The sequence below is a fragment of the Babylonia areolata genome, chromosome 12 (genome assembly GCF_041734735.1).
Source record: "Babylonia areolata isolate BAREFJ2019XMU chromosome 12, ASM4173473v1, whole genome shotgun sequence".
NCBI classification, from domain to species: Eukaryota; Metazoa; Mollusca; class Gastropoda; order Neogastropoda; family Buccinidae; genus Babylonia; species Babylonia areolata.
Genome location: NC_134887.1, coordinates 33227422 through 33237421, shown reverse-complemented (window position 1 = coordinate 33237421; position 10000 = coordinate 33227422). Strand labels below are relative to the sequence as shown.

The window sequence follows — 10000 nt, the reverse complement described above, 5'->3', positions numbered from 1 at the left end:
TGCAGACTGCATGCGGGGCACACTTTTTTTAATTAATTTTTTTCTTACTCATTCTTACTTGTTGAAGGGGGAAGAGGCCCCTCGATGTATTCCTTGTGATGAGCCTCTCACCATAAAACACGTGCTCCTTGACTGTTGGGATCTGCATAACGTTAGACACAGACATTACACGGCGGTTTCTTTGAAGATCTTGTTTCGTGATGTCCCTCCGTGGGCGCTGATAGACTTCTTGAAAGAAGTGAACATTTTAAATCAGATTTGAAGGTTTTAAACTATGGAAGTTTTTTTTTAAACTTTGAGTGGAAAGTTTAAAGTGGTGACTCGTTTTAATTGTTTGTTTTTTTACACTTGTAGTAGGTATTTAACGTGGCGATAGCCTTGAGATGGCCTTAGTGGTCGGCGAGGCTCTAAGCACCATAATTTCAGCCGACCGACGGGCGCACTGGTCAAATGGTCAGAGTGCTGGATTCTGGCCCGAGTGTCCTGAGTTCAAACCCTGTCGCACCTGGTGGGTTAAGGGTGGAGATCTTTCCCATCTCCCAGGTCAACATTCCTGAACCCCCGTCCGTGTGTATGCGCACGCAGAAGATAAAAAACGCGCGTTAAAGATACTATAATTCATGTCAGCGTTCGGTGGGTTATGGAAACAAGAACATGCCCAGCATGCACTCCCCCGAAAACGAAGTACGGCTGCCTACATGGCGGGGTAAATAAACAAAACGGTCGTACACGTAAAATATTACATGTCTCTTTGAGTGTATGTGTGTGCGTGACTAAAACCCGACTGAATGACACAGGAAACGAATGATGAGCGCCAAATGGCAGCTGTCAGTCGGCTCTGCCCATGGAGGCAGCCACTCTGTTGTGCAAATGCCTCCGTGTTTGTAAAAGCGCTTAGACCTTGGTCTCGGACCAAGGATAGGCGATATATATATATATAAGTATCCGGAGCTTCCGTTTTTGAAGAAGTGTCTGGGTTTGTTCCAATGTACCTTTTATTTACCTGTGTGCTGGCTGAATTCAGAGCATAAGCAGCATTGACTTGAAGCTGAGTACCTTGTGAATGGAGAGAGTCACCACTGTTTGTTGTTAATCGATCCTTTACTCTCCCATCCTCGCTGTTCTTTCCTGTCCATGTCATCGATTTCTCCACTGAGCCACTGACAGAGCTAGGCTGGAGGGAGGGAGGGAGGGATGGGGGTGCGTGGGGGCAGGAGGGGCGGGGGGGGGGGGGGGGGGGGGGGGAGGGAGGAGGTGCTGGAGGAGGAGGAGGAGGAAGGGGAGGAGGAGGGGGTGTGCCGGTGCCTTCACTGAAAGAAAGCAACAGGCAAAACACGCTCAATTCATAACTGACAGCACCCCCGAAAACGGAGTATGGCTGCCTACATGGCGGGGTAAAAACGGTCATACACGTAAAAAGCCCACTCGTGTGCATACGAGTGAACGTGGGAGTTGCAGCCCACGAACGCAGAAGAAGAAGAAGAAGAATAACTGACAGCAAAGCGCGCGTGGAGAGAGGGGGGGGGGGGACGCTACGGCGAGCTCTGTTCAACTGAGAATGCTGGAACCAAGGAAGCCTTGTCAATACCAAGTCTGCCTATTGTGTACAAATTCGCAAAATGCATGGACGGATTCTTCATTCACACAGTGATTTCAGGTGGCTCGCAAACACAAGAACTCACAATTAAAATTTTTTTTTTAATGTTAATTACTTCAATAAAGGTACAATGTGATAACCCCCTGGTGAACTCACACTCTCATTCAAATCATCAACTTATAGCCTATTAAAATCCCAATGTATTAATAAGCGCCCACCAGCTGGAACTGGTTATAACACCCCAAGGTAATCCAGCGTTAAGTATCCACCATCTGACACAGTAACGCTGTATTGACCTAGTCATGAACAGTCATGCTATAGTGACTTAGTCATGAACAGTAACGCTGTAGTAACCTAGTCATGAACAGTAACGCTGTAGTGACCTAGTCATGAACAGTAACGCTGTAGTAACCTTGTCACGAACAGTAACGCTATAGTGACTTAGTCATGAACAGTAACGCTGTAGTGACTTAGTCATGAACAGTAACGCTGTAGTGACCCAGTCATGAACAAAATCAATGGGGGGAACTGACGAAATAACTGGAAATGCTCCAACCACTGAAAAAACAACAACAACAACAAAACATACATCAACCCGCAACAAACAAACTATATTCTGGACCATTAAATGTACATCTGAATTTCCGATAAAAACAGCGAAAAACGATTTTTTTCTCCAGTGAAATATTCACTGGTACAGTCCTTCTTTACTTCAGAGGCCACGATTCCTTCCGAAGACTGTCCAAAGTGCTCGTGTAAAAAAAAACAACAACAAAAACGGGTGTCCATTTTCTGCCGCCGAACCAACAGCGCCACATCCCAAAACCATCCGAATGGCGTGTGACTGTTCCCTGAGTCATTTCAGAAAGTGAAGGTGCTGGATCCGGAAAGGCTAAAGCCACAGATTTTGTGACTTCTTTTGTGACTGCTGACTTCTTTGAATGACAGCTTGACAAGAACGGTTTCCTAGCCGAATGGTTAAAGCGTTGGACTTTCAATCTGAGGGTCCCGGGTTCGAATCTCGGTGACGGCGCCCGGTGGGTAAAGGGTGGAGATTTTTTCCGATCTCCCAGGTCAACATATGTGCAGACCTGACAGTGCCTGAACCCCCTTCGTGTGTACACACACGCAGAAGATCAAATACGCACGTTAAAGATTCTGTAATCCATGTCAGAGTTCGGTGGGTTGTGGAAACAAGAACATACCCAGCATGCACACCCCCGAAAACGAGTATGGCTGCCTACATGGCGGGGTAAATAAACAAAACGGCCATACACGTAAAATGTTAAATGTTACATGTTTGTCTGAGTGTGTATGTGTGCGTGCCTGAAATCTGATTGAATGACACAAGAAACGAATGATGAGCGCCCAATGGCAGCCGTCAGTCGGCTCTTACCCAGGTAGGCAGCCTGCTGTATAAATGACCCCGCGTTTGTAAAGCGCTTAGAGCTTGGTCTCCGACCGAGGATAAGCGCTGTTTTAGTATCCATATCGATCAATCAATCAATCTGTTTTAACTCACTCAGTACGGCCAGTCCTCTCTTCTCCTCTACACAGACCCCTCGGATGTCCAGTGGGTGTCTCAATGACCCATCCTTTAGCTTCTGTCGTCAGAATTGTGGTATTCTTTGTCAACATTCACGTCTTCAGTATAAGAGCCTTCCGCTTGCAATATTTTGATGGTGGTAATTGGGGTGAAACGCTGTTAACGTCGTCTCTTTCGCCGTTCGTATGGAGAGAGTTAACAGAGGAAGGTGACAGTGAGAACCAAAGTCAGTGAGTTCAACATGTGCACTGCTGAAATCTCACCCTGATTCTCTCTGTCCGCTTCAGAGACGAGGACACTTCTGTCATCAGCATCTGGACGAAGAGCCCTTGAGGGGCACGTTGTTTCTCCTACTGCTGCTACTGCTGGTCAGGTCATGGGCATAACCCTTGCTACTGGTACCATGTAACCCAGTACTACCTGCCGCATGTGTAGTCTCACAACGACGGACCAGGCGGAGGAGGAAACCTTTCCCAACGGCTGTGAAGGTGGAAGATGATGACCAAAGGGCAGGGGGAGCTCCTATCCTTGGCTGGAAGCCCCCCTAGGAGACGGAGCTCCGAAGAAAAAATCTGCACCTGCCGAGGCCGTTCTACACGTGGCAGTATCTGCACCTGTGGGACTGTGAGCGTCGGTAGGCGAGAGAGTGGGGAAGGGACTGCACAACTCCTCCTCACTAAAAAAAAAGTCACCTGTGCTGGTCAGGCAACCAGGCTAATGTCGGAACGACGACACACACCGACAGATAAGCCTGCCTGCCTACTCATCCGTCGAACCGACGGGAGACTCCATCATCATCACTACTGCTGCTGCTCTTGCTACTACTACTGCTGTTGCTGCTGCTGCTTCTACTACTACTACTGCTGTTGCTGCTGCTGCTTCTACTACTACTACTGCTGCTGCTGCTACTACCACTGCTGTTGCTGCTGCTGCTGCTGCTGCTACTACTACTACTGCTGCTGCTGCTACTACTACTGCTGTTGTTGTTGCTGCTGCTGCTACTACTACTACTACTGCTGTTGCTGCTGCTGCTGCTACTACTACTACTGCTGCTGCTGCTGCTACTACTACTGCTGTTGTTGCTGCTGCTACTACTACAACCGCTGCTACTGCATCTACTACTACTGCTGCTGCTGCTGCTACTACTACTACTGCTGTTGCTGCTGCTACTACTACTGCTGTTGCTGCTGCTACTACTACTGCTGCTGCTGCTACTACTACTGCTGTTGTTGTTGCTGCTGCTGCTGCTACTGCTACTGCTGCTGCTGCTACTACTGCTGTTGCTGCTGCTGCTACTACTACTGCTGCTGCCACTGCTGCTGCTAACCCACCACTACTACTACAACTATTACAACTACAATTACTGCTACACATATGAGGAAGGAGGCAAAATGGTTAAAACGCTTATCTGTCGACAGGCCAGCAGCAGCCTTGAGGGTCTGGGTTCGAATCCCACTCTCACCCTTTCTCCCAAGTTTGACTGGAAAATCGAACTGAGCGTCTAAGTCGTTCGGATGAGATGATAAACCGAGGTCCCGTGTGCAGCACGCTCTTGGTGCACTGGAAAAGAACCCATGGCAAATTGCTACCCTCTCTCTCTCTCTCTCTCTCTGTGTGTGTGGCCGCCCCCCCCCCCCCTCTCTCTCTCCTTTCTGACTTTCTTCCCTCCTCCCCTCTCTCTCACCTTTCCAGACCCACTTAACGTAATGACATGGGGGCAGAAGAGGTTAACGGATTGCCTGAGGTTGACAGGAAATGCCCCAGTCGCCTGGAGCCAGTTGCATTGCTCGGACGGAAGAGCCTAGTATGGTCGTAACCCGCTACAAACTGCGTACAGTATGGAACTGACCAATGGCGTAGTTCGGTCAACGTGGGCATTTAGTCACGTGTAACTGTCAAAAAGTTAAAAGCAAGCAATGCAACTGGTACCTGGTGTAAAAGCCATCTTCCAAGCTATAGCAAGACTGCACCAAATCAGTTTCTGCGTCGGCTGTCTTTACTTCATTGTACAGGTATGACAGCCCTGTTAAGCTTTAGCGACTTCAAACCTATGGATGTCTCTGTCCATAATTGCACATGTGTTTCTTCACAAATGAGGCAATGTGGATTTCGTTAAATCGTTCTTATATGTAATGCTGATGTCTGTTTCTCTTAATATTCAAAATTCAATATCATCAATGCTCTCTTATAGATGCTTGTGATGAATCCTCTTCTTCATTCTTCTTCTTTTCTTTCTTCTTCTTCTTCTTCTTCGTCGTCGTCGTCGTCGTCTCCTTCTTCTTCTTTTTCCCCATGACCACCCTCCGGGGAACAGTTCAGGGGGAGAGAAGAAGGTGAAGACAAACAAAGAGATGGGCAGACAACACCACTGAGTGCACTGGAAGCAGTCCGCAAGGCCGAGGGGGTTACTGTGCACCCCCCCCCCCCCCCCCCCGAACGCCCCCCGCGGTCCCCCCCCTGCCCCCCCGCCCCCCCAACACACACACCCCAGGAATAAAGTAGACTGGTCTTGAAATGTTCTTCAGTGTCTGCTGAACTCATTTTTACATGCCCCCCCCCCCCCCACCTCCCCACCCCCCAGCCGCTCCCCCCACTCCTCCCACCCCCACCCCCGAAAAAAAATTGGGGCGCACCCAGAGTTACTGCCCTTGGCACAATGGTACCCTCTCGCGCCACGGTCAATGAAAATAAGACAAGCTCAGCTTCAAACCCTCATAGATCATATTTTCAAGCTGTCATTTAAAGAAGTCAGCAGTCATATAAGAAATAAGCAGTCATTTAAGAGGCCACAATATCTGTGGCTTTAGCCTTTCCGGATCCAGCACCTTCACTTTCTGAAATGACTCTGGGAACAGTCACACGCCATTCGGATGGTTTTGGGATGTGGCGCTGCTGGTTCGGCGGCAGAAAATGGACACCTGTTTTTTAGTTGTTTTTTGTTTTTCTTGTTGCTTTGTTTGTTTGCTTTGTTCACGGGCACTTTGGGGGGTATCGGAAGGAATCGTGGCCTCCGAAGTAAGGAAAGACTGCACCAGTCGATATTTCACTGGAATATTTTTAAAACAGATTTTATTGGAAATTCAGTTGTACTCTTAATGGTCCAGAGTAGAGTTTATTTGTCGCTGGTTGATGTATGGTTTTTTTTTTTTTTTTTTTTTTTTGTTCTTGTTTTTTCAATTTCAGTGGTTGCAGCATTTCCAGTTGTTTCATCCGTCGCCCCCACCCCCTCCCTCCCATTGCTTTTGTTAACAACTGGGCTACCAGCTGTTGTTGTACAGCATTACTGAGGAGAGGAGAGGACAGTAGGGGCCATAACTCTAATTATCGGCATTCTGATTATACATAGTAAAGGGGGCTTGATACTTACTGTCATGTAAGACATGAACATAGTTTTAATTCATCCCCACTAAATGGTTTTGCGCAACAGCCGAGTGGTTAAAGCGTTGGACTTTCAATCTGAGGGTCCCGGGTTCGAATCCTGGTCACGGCACTGGTGGCTAAAGTGGAGTGATGGCCTAGAGGTAACGCGTCCGCCTAGGAAGCGAGAGAATCTGAGGGCACTGGTTCGAATCACGGCTCAGCTGCCGATATTTTCTCCCCCTCCATTAGACCTTGAGTGGTGGTCTGGACGCTAGTCATTCGGATGAGACGATAAACCGAGGTCCCGTGTGCAGCATGCACTTAGCGCACGTAAAAGAACCCACGGCAACAAAAGGGTTGTTCCTGGCAAAATTCTGTAGAAAAATCCACTTCGACAGGAAAAACAAATAAAACTGCACGCAGGAAAAAATACAAAAAAAATGGGTGGCGCTGTAGTGTAGCGACGCGCTCTCCCTGGGGAGAGCAGCCCGAATTTCACACAGAGAAATCTGTTGTGATAAAAAGGAATACAAATACAAATACAAATAAAGGGTGGAGATTTTTCCAATCTTCCAGGTTAGGTTTCAGGTTTCAGTTTTCAGTTTCTCAAGGAGGCGTCACTGCGTTCGGACAAATCCATATACACTACACCACATCTGCTAGGCAGATGCCTGACCAGCAGCGCAACCCAACGCGCTTAGTCAGGCCTAGAGTGCGTGTGTATACATTTGTGAAACTATCAGAGTGGATGTTTTCGAATGAATTTTGTCAGAGGACAACTCTCTCCGTCGTTGCCATGGGTTCTTTTTCAGTGCGCCTAGTTCATGCTGCACACGGGACCTCGGTTTCTCGTCTCATCCAAAAGACTAGACGCTCAGTTCGATTTTCCAGTCAAACTTGGGAGAAAGGGCGAGAGAGGGATTCGAACCCAGACCCTCACGGACACTGTATTGGCAGATGAGCGTCTTAACCATTCTGCTACCTTCCTTCTTCCAGGTTAACAGATGTGTAGACCTGCTAGTACATGAACTCCTTTAGAGGCTGAAAGGGTCTGTGGCCTGAACACCAGACTTCCCACCATCTCGCTCGCTATCTTTCCCCCTTACCAACAAACACACTGGGCATTCTCACATGAGTACCTTCCCTTCCAGTGCATATCAGTGCACACGTTGCCCAAGCCACACACACAGTTACCACCCCCTGTGCCACATCCTCCCACTTACACCCCTCACTCCTCCCGCTCCTCACCCACCCACACCTCACTACCGCTCTCTCCCCACTCTGCTTACTGTCCACCCCTTTTTCTGTCCACCCACCCTCCCACTCCTCATGGGGACTTCACGACGTTTTAACCTCGGTTTCCAAACCACAACTCCACATTTACTGAATATAGCTCTCGAGGTGATTCTTTACACACTGAAGGCTGGAACTGAAACATGTTTCGGGTACTTTCAAGAGTTTTCAGTGGAGTACTGGAGAGAATGTGGTGACTGATTTGTGTGAAGTTTATTTCATTAAAACAAAGTATGGAAGGTGGTACCATCAAAGTAGCAGAATGCAAAATGGCCATCTTGGCAACGAAATATTATGGGCAGCAAATGAAGTTTTCTTAGCCGTAACAGAACACGATCTCGCTCTCTTTTATGCAGGACGCACCATTTTGCACTGCTTTGAATTCGCTGGAGCTGTGAAAATTGTTCTATGGGTACACTGTATAGTACCAAATTAACACTGAGAAGTAATTTGGGGGTTACCATATCTTTATCTTTATATTTCATCTCTTGAAAGATCTGGATGCACTGCGGCGGTTTTTTCAAGAATGACATGCGACAAACTGTTGATCTGATAGTAAGTTTCACTCTGAGATATATTGACGGATGTTTTAAAACTGATGTCATTACCACTGATGTTTACTGACCTACTTGCCACTTTATTTTGCAACGGAGTGCCAACAAGCATTTCAGTTCCATCAGTGTTCAGCAAAAGAGCCTGCTGTTGTTCATCCAAAAGAGAACATCATCAACGCTTAACTGAATACTATACCAACATCTCAGAACTCATCAGGTGATATGGCTTTTGGGCAACTTGGTGTCATCTACATACCTACATAAGTCAGGACCGTGTGCAGAAATGGCATCAGACGACGGATGAGAATAAAGTGTGAATAAAACAAGTCCGTGCACAGAACCCTGGGGTACACCACATGCAAAGTGACTTAAGAGCAGACACACAGTCATCAACGACACGTGACTGACAACAACACATCACGTTTGACACAAACCAACCAAGAGCTCTGTCCTGAATGCCAGAAGTCTTTCAACATTTCCAGAAAGATTGGGTGATCAATTGTGTCAAGTGCTGCATTGAGATTCAGGAGATAAATCTCCCATTTGCATTCGTCAGCAGTTTCCAGGACACTAAGGACATCAGTTTCAATGTAGTTTTCCTTCTGATATGAAGGCTGGTTGATGTCAAGCAGGCTATATTGTGTGAGAATGACTCTGCAATTGCCTTTCTCAGAGAAAAAAAAGTTACTGAAAAGTTACAGAAGAGAAATAATCGTCAAAAGAGGAGAATCCATACTTTTCCCTAACACTTCATTGGACAGAGCAAATAAGTTATTTGGAGAAGGGGAAAAGTTCAGCTGGTCAGTTTGATGCTGTCCCGTAGCTTCCTGTTCACAGACCTCTGCAGTCGTCCCCTGATCGCATGGATCCATTACAGTTTGCATACAGGGCCAAACGAGGTGTTGGTGATACGACAAGTACTTCAGTCGATATCATCGCACGTCATTTGGACAAATCTGGAACAACTGTTTGGGTACTATTTATGTATCTATCCGCTGATTTAAACACTATTCAACATATTTTAATCAGGAAACTTATAGACCTCGATGTAACAGCTGGTCTTATTTTATGGATAAGTTTTTATGTGATCGGCCTCAGCGTTATCGTCTGAATGTCAGTTCTCCTGGCCGGTCCATATTGTCTGAAATCATTATTGTGAATACTGGAGTTCCCCAGGGTTGTGTTTTATCCCCTCTGCTTTTCTCCTTCGACATTAATGACAACAGGTGCTCAGATCTTTTTCTCAGTCTTGTAAAATATGTTGACGACATGGCTTTAGTTTAGTAGGTCTCTTAAAAGATCAGTTTTCGATTTCACAGTATTTGTTTAGAAATACACAATACAATACACAATACACAAGCTTTATTGTCTATACTTTGGTACAGAGATGTTCTTTTTGGCACCAGCACATGTCCAACATAAGAAGAAAACAACAAACAAATAAAATGAATAGAAAATAAAAAGATAAATTAAATGGCACCAAATGGAAATAGCTATATACAAATATACAGATTACTGAAATTCACGTGCCTCTCCATAAGTGTCAGAAATAAGTGTCATAAACTCTTTTTCAGAGGATAACTTTCTGGAACTTAACGTAGAGAAAACAAAAGAACTTAATTTAGGCAGTGGGAGGGACACACATACAAA

General features: G+C 46.4%; 1 protein-coding gene across 1 annotated transcript in view; it reads left to right on the top strand.

The window, feature by feature from the left end:
* LOC143287903 (galanin-like G-protein coupled receptor npr-9) overlaps positions 1 to 10000 on the top strand; it is a 28028-nt gene that overhangs the window by 3182 nt on the left and 14846 nt on the right. The gene's annotated exons all lie outside the window — the stretch shown is intronic.